General features: G+C 35.1%; 1 non-coding gene and 1 pseudogene across 1 annotated transcript; both read right to left on the reverse strand.

Moving 5' to 3' along the window:
• Window positions 1-5,832: 5,832 nt before the first annotated feature.
• LOC125365025 overlaps window positions 5,833-20,995 on the reverse strand; it is a 43,104-nt pseudogene continuing 27,941 nt past the window's right edge.
• LOC125365093 lies at window positions 11,871-11,996 on the reverse strand. The gene has a single exon (XR_007213643.1). It is a non-coding gene; the product is annotated as a small nucleolar RNA SNORA40 (small nucleolar RNA).

A 20,995-nucleotide genomic window follows, 5' to 3' on the forward strand; every position in this document is an offset into this window, starting at 1 on the left:
CTATTTTTGCCTCAGAATCACACAGATAATTGGTAGGAAGTCCAGTTCAAAGAATGAAGACCACAAGTCGTCAACAACTATTGAATATCTGGAAATTAAGCTGTTGGGAAAAAGAGACTAATTTGTATTCAATTACTTAATTAATAGTTACAAATCAGCTCTGCCTAAAATGGTTATAATGAAAAAACACTGTGTAATAAGATATAAACATAGTTAATTTCCATCTCATTGACAGTTCACTTGCAATGGTCCCCTAAAATCAAGTAATCCCCTAAAATTAAGTAATCATATAGCCCTATCTGCTATTTGTAAGTATTCAATGGCATTTGAGATAGCTGACCCCTAATATGTTAACAGTTTTTTAATCGGTTTACATTTTTTCATATATTAAACGGTATTATGCAGGAAACACTGGTATTTTTAAAGATTATATTTCTATGATGAAAAATTTTTAAAGTAAATAAAACTGAAGTTAACTGGCAGCTGATGGCTCATGTCTGTAATCCTAGCCACTTAGGAGGCTGAAATGAAAGGTTACCATTGGAAGCCAGCCTGGGCAGAAAAGTTTGTGAAATTCTTACCTCCAGTAAGAAAGCCACACGTGATGCTGTGGCTCAAAGTGATAGAGGGCTAGCCCTGAGCAAAAAAGCACAAGGAGAGTTCACAGGCCCTGAGTTCAAGCCCCGGGAGAGGAAAGAAGGGAGGAAGGGAGGAAGGGAAAAAGGGAGGAAGGGAGGGAGAGGGAGAGAGGGAGGGAGAGAGACAAGAGAGAGAGAGAGAGAGAGAGAGAGAGAGACAGAGAGAGAAAGGCCTAAATTTAATTTCTGATTCTGAACTGACTGCTAACAGAGTCTACTTCTTAAGATTACTTAGATCAGAAATTAGAAAAATCTGCTTCTTGAATTCATTAGGATATTAAGCATAGTGGCAACAGAAAAAGGTAAGGATTGGTTCACCTTTGACCCTCTGGCAGAAAAGGTCATCATTATCCAGCTTTCCACTGAGGTTATATAGGTAAGATGTAGTCTAGACCATATCATGACAAAAGAGGAGAAAGTAAAGGGCACACAAGTGCTTTTTTTAGGCTGATATGGTTATATAGACAAAGTTTCCAATATAAGAGACAGTTCAAATTAAATGACCTGGAAAGAATTTAAAAGTATCTCAGCTATTAAGAAAATAATAAAAAAAAGAAATGCACAGAAATAATAGATGAACAAATTCTTTTGGAGACCAAGTAGTTTCCAGACAAGAGAATTTCTAAACACATGCTTGCCCTCACGAAATATAGCTCACAAAAATAACTATGACCTGGGAGTTAAAAATTAAACAAGAAATATTTGTGAATAAAAGAGGTAATGAAAGAAGACAGACATTTTGAATCAAACTATATATTATGCAATTATCAGACTGGAATATGAGGGACAACATGCCTAGATGTAAATCATCAATGTAATGGAATCAATGTGCCTTTTATCTCTTAGTTCATAGTTCATTTTGTGTGCTTTGTTATTTTTTTTTGACAATGGAGCAGATTCAAATCAGAGCCCCCTTCTGGCTTAGCAGTCACTCTACCACTTGAACCACATTTCCAGCATCATATTGTTTTATTTATTGTAAAAGTGATTATTAGAAGTGTTACAGTTGCATCATTCAGGTAATGAGCACATCTCTTTTTTAATTAATGTGCACTATTGTTATGATAGGGGTGATGTACAGAGGGATTACAATTACATGAGTCAGGTAATGAGTATATTTCCTTTATACAATGTCTTCTGTTCCCTAATTCTCTCCCAATCCCTCCCTGCAGTCTCCATCGAGGAGTGGTTCACGTTCATCAACGTCCAGTTAGCTCAACTGCTGCACTTTTTCACCCTTTTTCACTAAGTTATGTTACTTCCCCACCACCCTCCCAAAGATATACACATGAATACACTAGACGTAAGGTACAGGAGACAGAGTCATCAAAAAGTAAAAACTCGGGCTGGGGATATAGCCTAGTGGCAAGAGTGCCTGCCTCGGATACACGAGGCCCTAGGTTCGATTCCCCAGCACCACATACACAGAAAACGGCCAGAAGCAGCACTGTGGCTCAAGTGGCAGAGTGCTAGCCTTGAGCGGGAAGAAGCCAGGGACAGTGCTCAGGCCCTGAGTCCAAGGCCCAGGACAGGCCAAAAAAAAAAAAAAAAAAAAAGTAAAAACTCAAAAAAGTATTGTTTCCATATCTTGGTGTTCATTTCAGTATGTATATTTTTTTACATAAATATGATTGTGCCTGTGTGCTTCTCTCCTAAGAGTATCATCTTTTGGTCTCGTCGTGTATATCTAGAATCCTGTATAATTAGACATACCACAGTGTGTTTTTGATGTAACTTCTGCATATCAAAGAGAACAAGTGCCCTTTGTCTCTCTGAGCTTGGCTTACCTCACTTAACATGACCTAGCCTAGTTCCATCCATCTGACTGCAAATGGCATTATTTTGTTCCTTCTGATAGCACATTTTTTCTTGAAAATTGTCACCCCTTCTCTCACTCTTCCTCCGTTCTCCCCTCCCATCCCTGCCCCAAGTTGGACAGTTCATTTCTAACACAGTGTCTCGTATTCACCGTTGGTCCCACCATTTCTGTGTTCCTCCCTTGCCCTCCCCTGAACAGGTAAAATTACATACAAGACAAAAGATACAGAAAACAAACACAGTGACAAAGGAGAAAAAAAAAGATAAAAACAAAATTAAAAAAAACTTGTTAGTACATTGCTAAAGTAAATTATATCTATTGCCTCACATCGTTTGAAAGTTTTGTTGACTGTGTGACTCATTTAGAACAAATCATACCTATAGCACAATGTGATTCTGTATAGTCCTCCTGGACTTGTTCACCAACTGTATCTCCTCTTCTGTATCTTCTGGGAAGAATATATTTTTCAAAAGCCTGCCGAGTGCCTTTGCCCTTTTTCCCCAAGGCATCCATTCAAGAACATAAAAGAAAGATGTGGTCGTATTTCTGGGCGGCCACACAGATGGGCCATCTCCTTCGCCATCTTGCATTTGGACGTTTTGCCCTGGTACCAAGTATGATCCTTAAAGTGGATAACAGAGATGGTGGATAAATGTATTGTTTTGAAACTATTTACTCCCTAGAGTGAGTGGGGTTCCATTCAGAATAGCTGAGTCGTATTATAAGTACATTTTCCATAACAATGTGAAGGTAATATTCTCTATGTCCTAAAGAAGGAATGGTGGTGCAAACCTGCTTGGAACAAGAGATGCATGGTATGTGAAGACATATCCACAACCTCTGGATTAGTCTTGCTTAAACAGAGGGGCTAAGACTGCCAGCCAGAAGCCATCTATATGTAGAAGCAAAGTTGGTAAATAATATATTTGTCCCTATCCAAAAAGGTCTTGGTTTGAATTGTGGACTCAGTGTTGAGAACAGTAGAATTATATTAGCATATGAATTGTCTGCTGTGTTTTGGAGAACAAACACAACCCAGGACAAAAGGTACTGTCCTGAGTTTATTATTACCTGACAAATGGAGATTCATTTGACAGATTCTAATCAGATGGCCCTCGTATCCTGGCACTGCTCCTGAAGCTGGAGGATGACATTTTATTAAATTCATATGCTGGTGAATTGTCAGCACTTATTTTGCTTGTATGTTTTGCAGCTTTCAGCGTTATTGATCATGAAATTTTAATATAATGCTTGGAAACGTATGCCTGCATTTCAAGAGCAGCCCCAGATTGATTGAAGCTCAGCAGTCCCACCCCCAGAGAACAGTCCCCATCACTTTGTGTGTATAATCTACTTGCCTTTTCATTCCAGTTTCCTCTCTTCTTAATCCTTCTTCATCAAATTCCCTTTTGTATTTTCCTCCTAGAAACAAAGTTTGCTACTGAAGGAAAGAATCCATATCTACTTGGTTTGATTTTTTTTTATCTGAGTGTATCCTTTATTGGTATTTTTTTCTTATTTATTGTCAAAGTGATGTACAGAGAGATTACAGTTTCATGCGTTAGGCATTGGGTACATTTCTTGTACTGTTTGTTACCTCCTCCTTCATTCCCCCCTCCTCCAAGCTATTCTAAATGAAAAATGTTGCTAACCAAATCATCTATAGTATCTCATTAATATTCACCTATACTTTGAACATTATATACTATACTATTTTTCTTGAATGGCACATAGTTTTAGAGCATTATTTGAACACAGATAATTAAAATGCTTTATTAATTCACATAATATACTTGGTAATTGATGGTCATTTCATTTATATTTGAAAGGATGGAGTTTGATCAATTTCAATTTTTGTATTAGGATTTATTTAGACTTGTGTGATATCACTTCCTTTGACACAATGAAGTCATTTTTCTTCTCCTCCCTCTTCTCCTCCCTCCTACCCATGCCCAGGCTGGCAGAAGAAGCCCAGCAATCTTCTCTATCTGTATCAGTCTGATAATAAGATTGAAAGTCTGTTTGGTACATTGATTTTTTTTTCCTCAACAACTTGATTACTGCAATTCCCTGTTAGCTGGCTGCTTCCCAACCACTGTATCACATTGCAATGTGTACACAGCTCAGCAGCAAGATTGGTGGCGAGAAGCTATAGCATGAGGGGAAGGGTAACCAGCTCAAATTCTTTCCGTTGGTCTCATGTATAGGGATGTTACATAGACTGAAACTTAGGTGTAAAGGGAACTGTTCCAATTGAGTGGAATCCACCAGGAGCATTGCTGTGTCCTGCAAATTACCTCTCATTTCATATGATGAGTTAATTTTGAGGAAATATATAAATTTAAACAGTAACTATCTTAGAGAAACAAATTGAGATGTATTCAAAGAAACCTTTCAGAATCTAATTTTGAAATATTGGCCTTACAATAATAGAAATACCACCTACTTCTATATGTAGTTATTGAAATACAAATAACTAAAATGTTCTAAAGATGACATATATTCAATGTCAAGATAAAATAATAATAAAATTAAAGAAGAAACATTAAGGTATTTTCATGTGCTACTTAGAGAATATTCTTGAAAACATAAATTGAGTAGGAAAAGTATAAATCCAAGCAATGCTGTGATTCATAAATCATAAACTTTCTTAGACAATACACTGTCAGGAAATATAGAGCATATTTATATACTTAGAAAATGAGCATATTTGAAATGTGTGAAAGCTAAGAAACTACTAGATTGTTGCAAAATCCATAAATACAAAGATTCATAATTCCTACACTGCAACTGTCAAATCAAAAACATTCTAGAAACCAAAATTTTATTTCTATTATTCATTTATTTTTGTTATTTCTGCATTTTTAAGATGCCTCTTTTTATTATTATATTACTATCTAGGCAGGATATTTATACTGAAAAGATAAGTAAATTTCTAAATTGTTTGACCTATTAAATAAATTAACGGGTGTGCTGAAAACCTTTCATGCTTTCAGTTAAAATTTTTGCCAACGAAAGGTGTTACTTTAGCCAGGAGCCAGTGGCTCTAGCCTATAATCCTAGCTACTAAGGAGGCTGAGATCTTGGGATTGCAGTTCAAAGCCAGCTGGGGCAGGAAATTCTATGAGAATCTTATCTCCAATTCATCACAGAAAAAGCTGGGAGTACTGCATGTAGCTTAATTAATAGAGTGCTAGCCTTGAGCAAAAGTTGCTTAAGGACAGTGCACAGGCCCAGCGTTCATAGGATCAGGACAGGGGGAAAAAAACAAGTATGGGTCAGACAGAGATGGCAGACAGAGAGAAGGAGAGAGGGAAGAAGAGGGAGGGAAAGAAAGGAAGGCATTGCTTAAATCTCAGATGACATTACAAAGAATTACACTCTCCCTTTTTCGTCCTGAAATTGCTGAAGCTTCCTTCTGTAGAAACGGCGGCAAAATAGTAGCATCCACAGATGATTTTGATTTACTCTGAACACTCTTGCTACCTTGGCATGGAACTCCAAATGTAGTTTCAATTATTTTGTTTTGTTTTTCATTTTCTTGAGCTCACGACTTTGTTCTTAACTCTGAAATCTCCATCTCCTTCGTCTTCGTTCGTTCTCTGTGTTTTTCTTCATTTAATTCATTTTTTTTTTCAAATCCTGATAAAGCTTGCTCATTTCCATCATATGTACCTCTTCTCTGGTGTTTTGTTTGTTGGCTTGTTTTTGCTAGGCCTTTAACTTGCATTGGGCCCTGTCAGTTTCTACTCAAGTCTACTGTGCTCTACCACTTGAGCCACAGGACAACTTGTCTTTTCTGAGTAGTTTAATGAAGATGAGAGTCTCACAGACTTTCCTGCCTGGGATTGGCATCAAACCATGTTCCTTAGATCTCAGCCTAGGACTACAGGCGTGAGCCACTGGCACCCAGGCTTCGTTGGTTTTCATTTCCCTCAGAAGTTTGGAAATATTGTTCTTATATTCTTGTTCATGACATTATAACAATTTTTCTTTCATAAGATCAGCATGTCTTTTTGCTTATTCATTTGCACCTTTCAAATGGTGTTGATAATCAGTGGTCTGTTGTAGGCCTTTTAGCATCTGATGAAGAGTAATACATTCTTTTCTATGTGTGAGAAGTTACTTTTTCAATATTCACATTGCCAATGTTTTCCATACATCCTTCACTACTTTGATTCGTGTATGCTAGAGGTTCTCAGTCCTTCTGGTACCCACCACCTCCTTTTCTCTTTTGTATTTTATTTTTATATATTTTTAAAAAAAATTAACTCATTTGACAGCCAAATAGATTGAACTGAAACTAATTTGGTAGAAAAATCTGACCTAAACAGAGCGTGGCTGCTTATTGGCACCCATTTATTCCAATTTGTTATGTGACAGTTTACTGGTATTTGTTTAGCCCACTTGGAGACAACTGCCATGTGTTTTGCAAGAAAAAAATAATAATTCTATTACTGTTTCTCTGGAGAATGGATTATAATATAGTCAATAGTACTTATACTATACTACAATTCTCAACATATGTGTCTAAACAGTGCTAAGATTGAACACACATTAGTTTAAAAGGGTTTTAGATAAAGAACTGTAAACTTTCATAATTTACTAGAACATTATCCTATTTCTATGGTTTTCATTCAATTTTTTTCTTTGTTTCATTTCTTTTTTGTTAAAACAATGTACAGAGGGGTTACAGTTTCACATGGAAGGCAGTGAGTACATGTCTTATCCAACTTGTTACCTCCCCTTCATTTCCCCCCATCCCCCATCACGCCCATGAGTTGTATAGTTGGTTTATACCATATAGTTTTATAAGTATTGTTGTTGCATTGGTTTGTCTTTTATCCTTTGTCTCTCCATTTTGTTATTCCTAGGGAGTTCCAATACACACGCATGTACAATATCCAAGGCACTACAATCAGTTACAATGATATCAGGGGTAAAACCATGGGAAAGAAAAACAAAAGAATAAGGGCATAATTTCACATGGTATGTTGAAAATAACAACAACAATGATAAACCACTTGTTTCCATAACTTGGAGTACATTTCACTTAGCATCATCTTATGTGTTCATATGGACATAGCTATTGATCCAGGACAGTCCTAGCAGAAGATTACAATAGTTCATTCAATTTTTTTTTAATAAACATTATGCACTATCTGTGTTTGAAGTTAGGGCCTGCACAATTGGATAAACAGAATGCTATTAAACAGCTTACAAGCTAAGGAAAATTGATGTGGGTACAAGGATGTATTTAACTCTGGCAAGTATTAGATGGAAGCAACCAATGTGAAGTCTAGGAAACTCTTACCAAAGCCTCTTGTTTTATCAGGGAGGAAAAGGTTCCTGAAAGATCTGAAATCCGGGGAAAGTCTTGTGCACTAATTGGATTTAGTGAAAGCAAGTAAGGATAACACAGCAAAACTTGATCTGGGATTTCCTACATCCTTAATTCTGATTCACTCAGGAGAGGATCACAGGGCTCAAGAGCTATATGTGCATATGATCATATAAAATGATGCTTATCAGAATGAGCTCTAAGAAACGGAAGCAAGAGGAAGGAAGACTTGGTCTGTGGGTTCCACCCCGTGATGGAGAGTAGACGTGTTTCCTCCCTTCACGTTACTGTTGCAACCAATAAAGGCCATCCATGCACAAAAAAAAAAAAAAAAAAGGAAAAAGAAATGGAAACGAGTTTATTTTTCTCATTTTCCTCTTTTGTCTCTGTTTTTTTTTTTTATTTCTGTACCTTTTGTCTTGAATGTAAGTGTATCTGGCTTGGGAAGGGCTAGGGGAAGCACAGAAATGGTGGGACAAAGGGTGAGCTAATTCAGCAGTGATACTCACTACACACCATGCTGGAAATGAACTTTGCAGCTTGGGAGGGAGAGAGGCCCGGAGGGAAAAGGCAGAGAAAATGAGGGAGGAGGCACCGCTGTTCAAAAAGAAATATATTCAATATCTGACTTATTTAACTGTACCCATTCTGTATATCACCTTGACAATAAAAAAGAAAAAAATGATAAAACATAAGTGAAGAGTAAGAATATTTGCATAATTTAGGATGCAAGGAAGCTGATGTAGGATTATGTGCATGAGCTGACATCACCTTAGCTGTCTCAGTGATCCTGGATGTACTTTTATAATAACTGATCAAGAGGGGATAACCGAGATTGATGGCAAGAAACAGTTAGTAGATTGTCTCAGTAAGAAAGATGGAAAAGAGCAATAACTTATCCGGAACAATGTACTGTGACATAGTATTCACTTCCAGAAATTTAAAATACACATGCTCTATGTAATAATAAAATAATAACCAATAGCACAAATAAAATATTAAAAATACCTACAAAACGTGATCATCATCAAAACTTGATGTATATATTTAAGTATCCCCTTAGATTGGGTTAGTTTCATGCTATTGAATAGCACTTAAAATAGTTACTGAGTATATGTATGCACAAATGAATGAATAAAAACTAAAGAATACAGGAAGCATGGATTTTATAAGTGTGTTTCCAATTGTGTATTTGGTTTTAGTCCAGTGACAAATAACTTTATAAACTTACATGCTATTTGTGTTTTCTCCCTCATCTCATTGTTAGGATGGAAGCTCAAGTCATTGATATTATAATTAAAGATATATGACAAAGAGCTGTCCTTGGCTGTTGGATGTTTATAATTTGGTGAGTAGAAGTTTGGAAGACAATATCTGCCAGGTCTCTTTTCTTATAGGATCCTATTTAGGGTTCCCATTCTTGTAAAACATGAAACAACTTAATTGTAAATTCCTGGACCACCGTTTATTTAATGGGGCACGGAATGAAACCGAGAACTCATTGTTTCTTGGTGTACAATGATAGTATTATTATCCATACAAAATAATAATCTGTGAGCCAAGAAAAAGGCTATATTATCTTTATTCCCTTTTCTTCATGAGTCTAACTTTATGAAAAAGCTAACTTTAAAATAGTAAATAATGATAAAAACAATAGCCATCATGAAATAAGTACTGTGTGCCAGGTACTCTATACATATTTTTCTTCACACATTCCTTGAAAGTATCTTTAAGGTAAGTACAAGAGATGTTATTTTATAGGGCCAGGAAATGAAACTTAATGAGAGAAATAAGTCATTTTAACTCTCATCCTCAGTAAATGGTAGAGCTGAAAATTCAGACTTGGTGACTTCAAAGTCATTCAACAATAAAAACTATTTTATTATATTTCTATAACTTGCTCTAAGAAATATTTTAAGATCTAAATTTAGCTTTCATACATACATTTTTTGAAATAGTGCACAATATATAAAATATTCTATAGAGAGAATACAAGGACAACAGAAATCATTTGTATCAGGTCAGAGGCTACCATTTCTATGAAAATATGAGAAACATCCAGTGAAAAGAATTACCAGCTTTGAGTAATAAAAGCACTGAGAATAAAATTTTATTCATTGGCTGACATGTTGTATGGACATAAGAAAAATAGCTTCTTGAGAAGTAGATGCTTATACAGTACTTTATAAATATTCTCAGCTCTATAAAAAGAAAATATTCATGAAGGTTATTTCTAAACTATATCATGTACAATTTGAATTAAATGAACTTTATGCCCATTATCTTATTTAATCCATAAGCTGGTCTAGATGTCTCTATTTATAATATCTATTGATATATGCAATAAGAATTTCCTCCATTTTCATGGATCTAATTAAAACTAGCCCCCTCACTTTCATTGAGCTTCCCTCAAATCAGCTAGCATAAACTCAAATTGCATAGCAAGATATTCTATATGGCCATACAGAAATTGTGAGAAATTGTAGCTCATGAAACATGACATGGTAACACCACGGTAGTTCATGGTGTGAGTTCTTCCATAAGTTCCAGCAACAGATCTGTTGTTATTATTATTATTAATTATTATTATTATTGCTAGTGTGTGTGTGCGTGTGCGTGTGCTTGTGCCAATTCTGCAGCTCGATCTCAGGTATCTAGGTGCTGCCCTGAGCCATTTTGCTCCAGGTTAGCCCGCGACTCCTTGAACCACAGCTAGACTCCTAGCTTTTGGATGGTTAATTAGAAATTAGTTTCATGGACGTTCCTACCAGGGCTAGCTTTGAACCAGGATCCTAAGATCTCAAAGTCTTAAATAGATAGGATTACAGGCACGAGCCACTGGCACCTAGCTGGATTCAACTTTTAACCCCAAATGTGTTCCTAATCCTCTTTGCACATTATACGGAAAGAAAAATCTAACAAGTAAATGTTTGTCAATTTTTACACCTAATTTTATTAACCATGTGAGCACTTGGGTTTATTGACAGTGTTGCTCAGAGAGTAACCGTTTCCGTTTTCCTCCCTTCTTCTCATTTCTTCCTCATCCTCTTCTTGTTGAAAATTCAGGAAAAAAAAAAAACATTACAAGGGAACTATTGCCTTTGTTCTGTAAAATATATTTTTTCATTATGAAACTCAATAATGAAAAGTATTTGATTTAATTGGAGTTGTGCTAAGTAGATCTTTGACCAGCCTTATTAATCAAGGTGTGTGTGTGTGTGTGTGTGTGTGTGTGTGTGTGTGTGCATATCTGGGGAGAAAAAGCAGCTGACGATCAAGACAAAATGTGTGGAGTGCGGGGTGGCTTGGGCTAATGCAGTTCTCCTGAGTTCTACACAATGATTTGAAAACCCCAAGCGTGGAAGGCCAGAGCATCAACAAGTGTCGCATAAACCGTTGCGGCCGTGGCCCTCAGACCCGAATGCTAAGTGGACCTCCTGGGATTGGTAATCAATTACAGGGGCCCATACATATAACACAATACTCACTAGCTGTTAAGACTGGCAAGTCTCCCTATGCAAAGCCACATGAATTGATTTTTTTAAAGAGTTAATAAAACAATACATAATTGTTTGCAAAAGTAATTTTGCAGGAATACAAGTCTTATATACAGGATGCAGTTTGTACTGACATGCCTTTGTTTACAATCAATGTCTAAGAAGGAGAGTTTCTGCACACAATGTCCACTCATGAAACATAGATACCTTAACAATAGACCAAATCCACAGCATCACTGTGCTATCCTGGGGCTTGAACTCCTGGCCTGGGCACTGTCTCTGAGATTTTTATGCTCAAGGTTACCCCTTTATCACTTGAGCCACAGCTCCACACCTGACATCTGGGTAGTTAAATGGAAGGTAAGAGTCTTACAGACTTGGCCGCCCAGTCTGGCTTCAAACCTCCATCCTCAGGTTTCAGCTTCCTAGGTAGTTAGGATCACATGCAAAAGCCACCAGTGCCTGCCTACATTCATATTTTTAAAACTTGTATTCAACATTTGCTTGGCTAAATAAAATTTTATGTTAAAGAGTTATGCCATCTCTAAAGTATTCTAATTAACTATTTTTTAAATCATATTCCTTCTTCCATGTACCAAAATCTCATATTCAACAATGAATTCTGTATTAAAAGAGGATTTGCTGTTTAGACCTGTCTATAAGACTTCGTTTCAAGTTAACCAAAGAGACACACACACACACACACACACACACACACGTGCTCCTCAGTTAACTACTTTTAATATATAAGAAAACCAACATTTGATATCTGTCATTTAATTAGTGATCTGAATATTTGATTGGTGATATTATATCAAATTTTTACTATTTAGAGCAAATTAGAAACTTTATCCATAGCTAGTCCTTCCTTTTCTTCCTGCTTGTAGATAATTAAACCAAATTAATAGTGACATTGTAAACTATCATTAGCAGAGCAAATAATAATTTATCAATATGATTTATCAAAACCCTTATGGCTCCATTTAAGTCACTTAAGTTATAAATAAGTTTCAGTCTTTACAGTTGAGGAAGATGGAGAGATCTTTTGATTGAATTTATTTGTCCTTCACACATATCAATACTGGTTCAGAGAAACACAAACTCAGGAGATAACAAGTTGAACAAGAAATGTACAACATAAAAGGTGAGTTTGATCAAGATGAATTGTACTCATGACTGACTTACAGAATTATAACCTTTTGTACAAGTCCTCAATAATATTTTTAAGTTCATGAAATATGAATGGTAGTGCATCAGTTTAAATTTATTTTTGGAGAATCTGTTAAATAAGAGAAGTTTTATCATATTCCTGTTATTTTATTATTAATATGAACATCTCCAAAAGATAATAAATTCAAATTGAAGAGAAATGATTAATTATCTGTGTTTGCTCTATATGAAACACTGGTGTACTAGCTAGACTAGTGAGAAATACAAAATGAACTGGTGAGAAGCCATCTGTATTTCCTGTCCAATACTTTAAAACTATCTCCCCTGCTTTCATTATCACATTGTTCAATAACAATGTAACAGAAGCTTAATCACCAGGATATCATTGGTATATTTCATGGCCCTCAACATGTTTTTATTGCCTCCAGAAATGTTTCAAAGTTAATTGTAGTATTCAGCATATTTTCATATCTACTGGATTCCACAAAGTGGATTTGAAAACAATCTCTGAATAAACATCCATGTTAGTCTAAAACTAAATCAAATGCCCAAAGCAAGAGATAAAAAACACAGAACTTAATTTGCCCATAATAGGAAACAATGCATCAACTAGGGTTTATATGCCTTATTGTTTAACTCTTAGAATTATTTTACTATATATTATCACATTCAAATTATGTATTCAAAAGTTTGTATGTTGAAGGTCAAATATTATCACTTCTGTTAGGTAGCTATCTCTATTTACTAAAAAATATTTTTTTCAATTTTAATATTCTCTATTCTTTCAGAACTATTTTATAGCAGATACTAAATATACTTTATTGGTGCATCATTCTTTGATCGGAATTCTGCAATGATAAATTCAGGCTTAATGATGAAATAGCAGCTCCTTAATATATGAGACTGAATCTAGATTCAAATGTTATTTTTAATTTTTGTAATCTTAAGACGTTACTATTTAACCTCTTCTTCCTCCTCCTCCCCCTCCTCCTCCTCCCCCGTCTCCTTTTCTTCTTCTTTTTATTGTCAAGGTAATGTACAGAGAAGTAACATTTCCATATTTGAGATAGTGAATCAATTTCTTGTCAAACTTGCTACTCTTCCCTCATTTTTCTCCAACCTTCCCATACCCGAGTTCCCCCCACACCCGGACCCCAAATTGTACAGTAATTTCCAACGTATTGTCTTGTGAGTATCGAGGTTGCATTGGTCCTCCCTTTGTCCTTTGTCTCGCCGTTTGAATGTCCCCCTTCCCTTCCCTAATTCAGATAAGCATATATACAATATCCAGGGTACCAAAATCAAATACAGTGACAACAGAGGATAAACCATAAGAAAGAATAATGAAATAAAAAATTTCACATAGTACATTAAAAATAGCCACAATAATGGAAAAATCTCTTCTTATTTATGACCTCAGTTTCTGGATTTACTTTATTGTTCAGTTATAGCTACCAGATCTGAGATGTCTAGCTTTTCCTCAAATTCAATACACTTTGGAGGCTGGTTCCGTGGCATTGACCATGTTACCAAGTTCAAATGCTTGACCTACTACACAAAATAAATGAATCCTATGTTTGCACCAAAGACTTTATGTCTAATTCATAATTTACATTTTCATATACATTTTCTGGCTTTGTGTATAACCACTTGGATTCATGGCTAGTGAAGCATCCAACACTTTTATAATTTTGCTTGAAGACTTTATTTTCTTTATCTGCTATAGATAAACAATTAGTATTATAAATGCCCATGCTATTTAGGAAGAAAGGAATTATAGGTTTCCTATAAGCAAAGAGATATGCTTTTTTCTTAAGGAAATTCAATGGCTATTCAGATTAATTTGTGAGAACAATAAAAGTCACTTATGAAAATTAATCTGAAAAAGTTTTGTCACATAATTTCATTGGAAATAATTACCAGGAACAAAATTAGGATTTAGTATAAAGTAAATGCTTAATGTGTCAAGTCCCGATATAATTTTGTAGTACAGAAACTAATCTCAGACATAACTATGACTTAGGTAAAAAAGTTATCAGGGGCTGGGAATATGGCCTAGTGGCAAGAGCGCTTGTCTCCTATACATGAAGCCCTGGGTTCGATTCCCCAGCACCACATATATAGAAAATGGCCAGAAGTGGTGCTGTGGCTCAAGTGGCAGAAGAGTGCTAGCCTTGAGCAAAAGGAAGCCAGGGACACTGCTCAGGCCCTGAGTCCAAGCCCCAGGACTGGCAAAAAAAAAAAAAAGTTATCAGTCTCTTATAATTTCTTCTTTGCTAGGGAAGGTGGCTGACAGTGAATAAATACTTATTTGAAGTGTTCTTATTTGAATAATAAACATTTCTTACGTTGGGATATGAGAAAAAGAGAAATGATTTGGGGAGTAATGATGAGTTTCATGTTTGGGGTATACTGGAAGGTACTAGAAATATGTTCATGTTGGAATGTCTAATAAGAAGGAAGAAAGGAAGTAGAAGTTGCTTTGGCAAGTCAAATGTGCAGATATGAGTTTGAGATGTTATCAGTCAGGTGAATTTATAACAGATATCATAGGATTTGTCACCTATCATAGAAAGAGTTCAGAAGTGGAAACCTGAAAAATACTCATATTTAGACATCGTAAGGAGGAAGAGACAAAATGTGGACATTCTTCAGTGTTTTTATTACTTTTGTGATGACATTGTGTACTATTTAGTACCATAAAACCTATCAGTAAAAATCTCCTAGGCCTTATTCTATTAGCTTTACATATTTCAACTGAAATAAAAAGAAAGTGAAAAAGTATGGCATTAATGTGTCCTATTCATTTCCATCACTGAAGTGTTTTTCGTTTAGTAAGATTGCAACAGTCACCATTTTTGTGGGATGATCCTCTTATATAGTTAAGTGGTATATAAATAACAATCAATTCATATTAAATAATTGCACTATTAGATGTAAAACTTACCAAACCATACCATAGAACATAATTGTATAGTTCACTGTAATTACATAATGCTCAAATGGTGTTAAAATAACCGAAATGATGACATTAAAGTAAAATTACTTAAGCCAGTCTCTATTCAGAATGTAATGACTACATTACTAATAAGACTGGTTCTAAATTTTGGAATTACATCCTGGAGGAAATTTACATTTTCCCTAAAATTAATTTAACAACATTAAAGGAAAGCCTGAGGAGAAAACACGCAAACACAATATCTATTTATTTGCGCCATGTGTTTTACTACTTACTGATTAAAATGTTTTTATATTCAATCTGTTGAGATTGCAAATGTATTTGCCCATAAATAACTTCAATCACTTTTATAATTAGTTTCATCTTTAGCAATAAATAAATCAGATTCTAGGACTTTGATCACTTCTTGGGGACTGAAACCTAGCATCACAGAAGAATTGAGAATAAGTTTTGAAAGACAAAATTTCTGTTACCCTAATGTTCTATGTAGTTCTATGTAGTATAATTTAATCAGCCTTAAGACATCCAGACAAAGAATAGGACAATTTTTGCTGGTAAATAATATATTTAAGTAGACATAATGCAAAAGATCTGTAGATAATCACTTTACTATTTTGAATGGATGATATTAATTCAAATAAAACTATCAACAAGATGAAGAGAGGAGCTTTATGACTGTATTCCTGGCATTCAGGTAGCAGAAGAAGAGCCACGACAAATTCAAGATCAGAGTGGATTACATAGTGAAGTTCCATCTTAAAACCCCTCCCCACCTACCTTTCAGCTCCACAGATGAAACTGACCATAAGACAAATGCTAGGGGACAGTAAGAAACTCAGAAGCTTTGTCATCAAATTGGTGAAATATGCCCCAATAGTTCTAAATTGCTTTCATAGGCATCTTACCTATGATTTTGTCTTTAATACACAAAGAAAAACCTTTCTAATTATGTGTCCAACAATAATAGACATTATATCCTAATTTTCCTGCAGGAAACAATTCACTGCCCTTTATTTCTCCTCTTTGACAACTTTTCTAAAGACCTGTAAGCTGTGGGTGTAAGGCCTGTGGAAGGAAACAAGAATCAACTGAAAAGCTGGGACATCTGTGGTTGTAATATATTAAAATATTTAATATAGAATATTTTAGAAGGAATATAATAAATATTACTTTAAATATAAGATATCATGAGTTGTGAGATATTGGGAATCACGATGGCCTTGTGAACTTTAATTAGACTGATGTTTCCTGCCAAATTCTGTAAAAGAATATTTCCTTTATTTTGGAGTATCATTATATATATAAAGGCAAAGATACTTCTCACCCATGGTGTAATTTATTCACTGATTAAGACTCTGGGCAATCAGTACTCAAATATCTTACATTGACTTAACAATCTAAATATATTCAGAGCCATTTATGTCATGGTTAGCACTCAAACTAATTTATTCAATAACTACCTATACAAAAATATATCTCTGCATTAATTACAATATTGATCAACACTGTTCCATTTTCTAATTCTTACATTATTTATAAATCAGATTAATGTCATTTATGACAGTTATTTACAAATCCATTACTTATAAATGTATAGCATGGACTGCTGTATTATGGAAAATGTGCTAGTCTTTTTTCTTCCCAAACTAGAGCAGGGTGATTGTGACTTTAGAGATCAGGCTTCCAAATTACAGATGACATCAATTACTGGATTGTCCAAAGACAAATGATTTAAAAAAAAATCCATTTACCTGTAACATTGACCTCATGCCAGTATTCAGTAAGAGTCTTTGAATCTTTGTACTCTTGAATATGATCACAAAAATTAGAAGGTAAATTCCCATCATGCACAATATTACTAAACTATACATAATATAATCTATCAGAGACTTCTGTGTCTTATGTGTTTATTAACTTTAAGTTGAAAATATAGATACTCTTTTTTAAATTTTCAAATCTAATAACATTATTACGGAAAATACCAAAAAAATAGGAAGAGTAAAAAGAAAAATTTCAAATTGTTTGTCCTAATATACCAATGAGTTTGGGAGCATATTCTCTGTCAAAATAATCACACTGTCAAATTATGAATTTTAATATGACAAATATCATATGCAAAACACTGATCGAGTAGACTATGTTTAATCAATTTTCTTTTTTTTCTCAAATTTTTATTATCAAACTGATGTACAGAGAGGTTACAGTTTCATACATTGGGCATTGGATACATTTCTTGTACTGTTTGTTACCTCCTCCCTCATTCCCCCCTCCCTCCCCCCCTTTCCCTCCCCCCCCAGGTGTTCAGTTCACTTACACCAAACAGTTTTGCAAGTATTGCTTTTGTAGTTATTTCTCTTTTTTTACCCTGTGTCTCTCAAATTTGGTATTCCCTTTGAATTTCCTATTTCCAATACCAGTAAACATGGTTTCCAATATACTCAGATAAGATTACAGAGATAGTGTAGGTACAACCACTGGAAGGTGATACAAGAACATCATCAATAATAGAAGCTACACATACACATAGGACGTTGAAAGTAGTTACAACTGTGATATATCAATTGTTTCCATAACATGGAGTTCATTTCACTTAGCATCATCTTATGTGTTCATAAGGGTATAGCTATTGGGCCTTGTGATGCTCTGCTATGGCTTGCCTAAACCTGTACTAATTATTCCCAATAAGGGAGGTCATAGAGTCCATGTTTCTTTGGGTCTGGCTCACTTCACTTAGTATAACTTTTTCCAAGTCCTTCCATTTCCGTACAAATGGAACAATGTCATTCTTTCTGATAGAGGCATAAAATTCCATTGTGTATATGTACCACATTTTCCTGATCCATTCATCTATGGAGGGGCATCTGGGTTGGTTCCAGATTCTCGCTATGACAAATTGTGCTGTGATGAACATTGTTGTGCTGGTGGCATTACTGTGTGTTTAATCAACTTTCTTACTACAGATTTTCATAAAATAAACTATCAATTTAATTACTTTCCATGATATATATTTACATAAATGTAAATTTATATAGATTGTATCTGTGAACCTAAATAAATGTCACATTATTCAATATCAAGTTGCAAGAATACTTTCATCTACTTGTGGCAACTTTGTTTTTAAACTATAAGCTATGTTCTGGGTCATCTATGTAACCTGTTTGGAAAATAGCAAGAAATACACATTTTTGTTGAAAAGTTATGAAATTTATAGTTAAATATACAGTCTTATAAGTCAACATTTTCAGCAAGTATTTCTTTGGGAAGTTTGGCTGTATATGCCAGTCTTCATACCAAGCAACGACACCTTTTGAGATTTCCAGCAAGAGCAATGAGTGAGAAAGCATTCATATCAGTTCTTCAGCTTCATTCTCTGAATCTCTTTATAGACTTATCTCAGTCAGAATCTACTAAAAGAAATACTTGCCGTTTACTTAGTTGGCAGGTCTGTAGATCTGACATATATGAATGCCGAGAAATTTTTCAGCAGTACAAACCAACAGCAGATCAAACTTCTAACTGAAAAAGTTCTAAAATACATAAACATGACATTGCCGAAGAAACATAAAAACCATGGTTTCTCCTTCAGCTATATTATATAGATTGTACCATGTTATCTTAGGGTATCACGAGTCGGTGCTAATCAATTGTACACTGAGAGATGGAGTTTGACTGTGGTCACAACTTGAGTGACAGTTTGGAACATGAATGAGTGTTACAGGATTTGTTCTTTTTTATATGGACTATTGACAGCCCAACAATGTTGTTAGCCTGTGGTCAACCTGATGTGATTTGAAAGATCAAATGTGTCAAAGAAGAAATAGATGTGACAGACTGCAGACTAGGACACTGATTCCAGTTGGCAACAATCCAATGAGAGAGGGTAAATGAAGTCTTGAGCTTATATGTAAATAACTAAGAAAAAAGGGGAGGGAGGAAATACTAATAATGAGAGTTTTTAAAAGGAAAATCAATGAAAGTTTGAAATGCAAGATTAAGTTTCCAATTGAATTTTGTGGGGGATATCGTAGGGACAACCAACAGAAAAGGAAAAACTTATTTATGGTTGAGCCAATATTGCAATATGTTAATATGGTATAAGATAAGTCCAGTGAGGATAGAATGTGGAAGAAATTGAAAGGGCATAGTTGAAGGAGAGTTTCTTAGTTTAATTTTTTTGGTCGGTTTGGGGGCTTGAACTCAGGGTCTGGGCATTGTCCCTCAGCTCCTTGCTCAAAGCTAGCTCTCTCCCATTTGAGCTACAGTGCCACTTCCTGTTTGCTGGTGGTTAGTTAGTGATACCAGTCTCACAGGTTCTCTCCTGCCCTGGCTGGCTTTGAACCTCATTCTTCAGATCTCAGCCTCTGGAGTAGCTAGGGTTACAGGCGTGAGCCACCAGTGCCAGGCAAGGATTATTCTGTAAGGTGTAAAGTTGTCAAAGAAGAAGAGAAAATCTAGCAATGTTAACAGGTCTGGGATGACAACAAGTAGTACAACTTTAAGTCTCTAAAAGTGTGAAGAAATACTTTCTCACTAGATATGAAAATGAAATATTTAGAAAGATGAAAGAAATAAAAATTCAAGTTTTATCAGTAAAGCCTTTTACAATACAGATTCATTCACTATTTCATTTGTAATTAGGTGTTTTGTTTGTATGGATTTAAAGCCTGCTTACATTCTGTTAAAATTTCAGTGTTCCATATTGGGCAGGACAGCGTCTGTACGTGTATGTACAACAGTGTGTATGTGCACATACTCAAGTCCCCTCTCCCCTTTCTCTCTCTCACTTCGCTTTCTCGCGTACTCTCTCTTGCTTCCTTTCTCTCTTTCTCTCTTTTTCCTTCCCCTCTGTCTCCCCCAGCCTCCATCTTATGCAGGCCACAGTTTGCTCTCCCCATAATAAACTCTTTTCTGCGTGAACCATGTGATGGGTTCCCTCCCCCAGGAACCTTACACACACACACACACACACACACACACACACACACACCTGAATGAAGTGCAATGTATAATTATTGTCTAAATGCATGCATTTGTGTTGGTTGTATATATTGTTGATTTGCAGTTTTCTACCCCATTTCTTTCTTTATTAATGTTACACTAAAATGACAATTTAACTTTTTACCATTAAGATATCTTTTGGTATCTCATAATGCTAGAATATCTTCTTAAATGTATGTATCAATCAGTGCTATATAAGTTATTTTATTTCCATCATACATGCCACCATAATCTTTCAGAAATATTTATTATAGAAGTATTAAATGCATCAGTAATGTCTCCTATTATAGTGCACTATGCTATACTACACTTATTAAAATCTTCTATGATTCTCCTTAGAAATTTGAAGTTTTAAACCTCTACTAAAATTGTGGTGCATTTAGTATTCACATTTTTATTCAATATGAATACCTACTCTATTATTTGCAGTCTTCATTTTTATAAGAACTACGTTAAAACTGGAAGCTTAAAACTTTACAGTTTCCTAAGCATTCATATTCATTTTTTCAACCCAAATATGTGGGCAATATAAAAATATCCATTATATCCTAGCTACTCAGGTAGCTGAGATCT

The sequence above is a fragment of the Perognathus longimembris genome, chromosome 16 (assembly GCF_023159225.1).
Source record: "Perognathus longimembris pacificus isolate PPM17 chromosome 16, ASM2315922v1, whole genome shotgun sequence".
Lineage (NCBI taxonomy): Eukaryota > Metazoa > Chordata > Mammalia > Rodentia > Heteromyidae > Perognathus > Perognathus longimembris.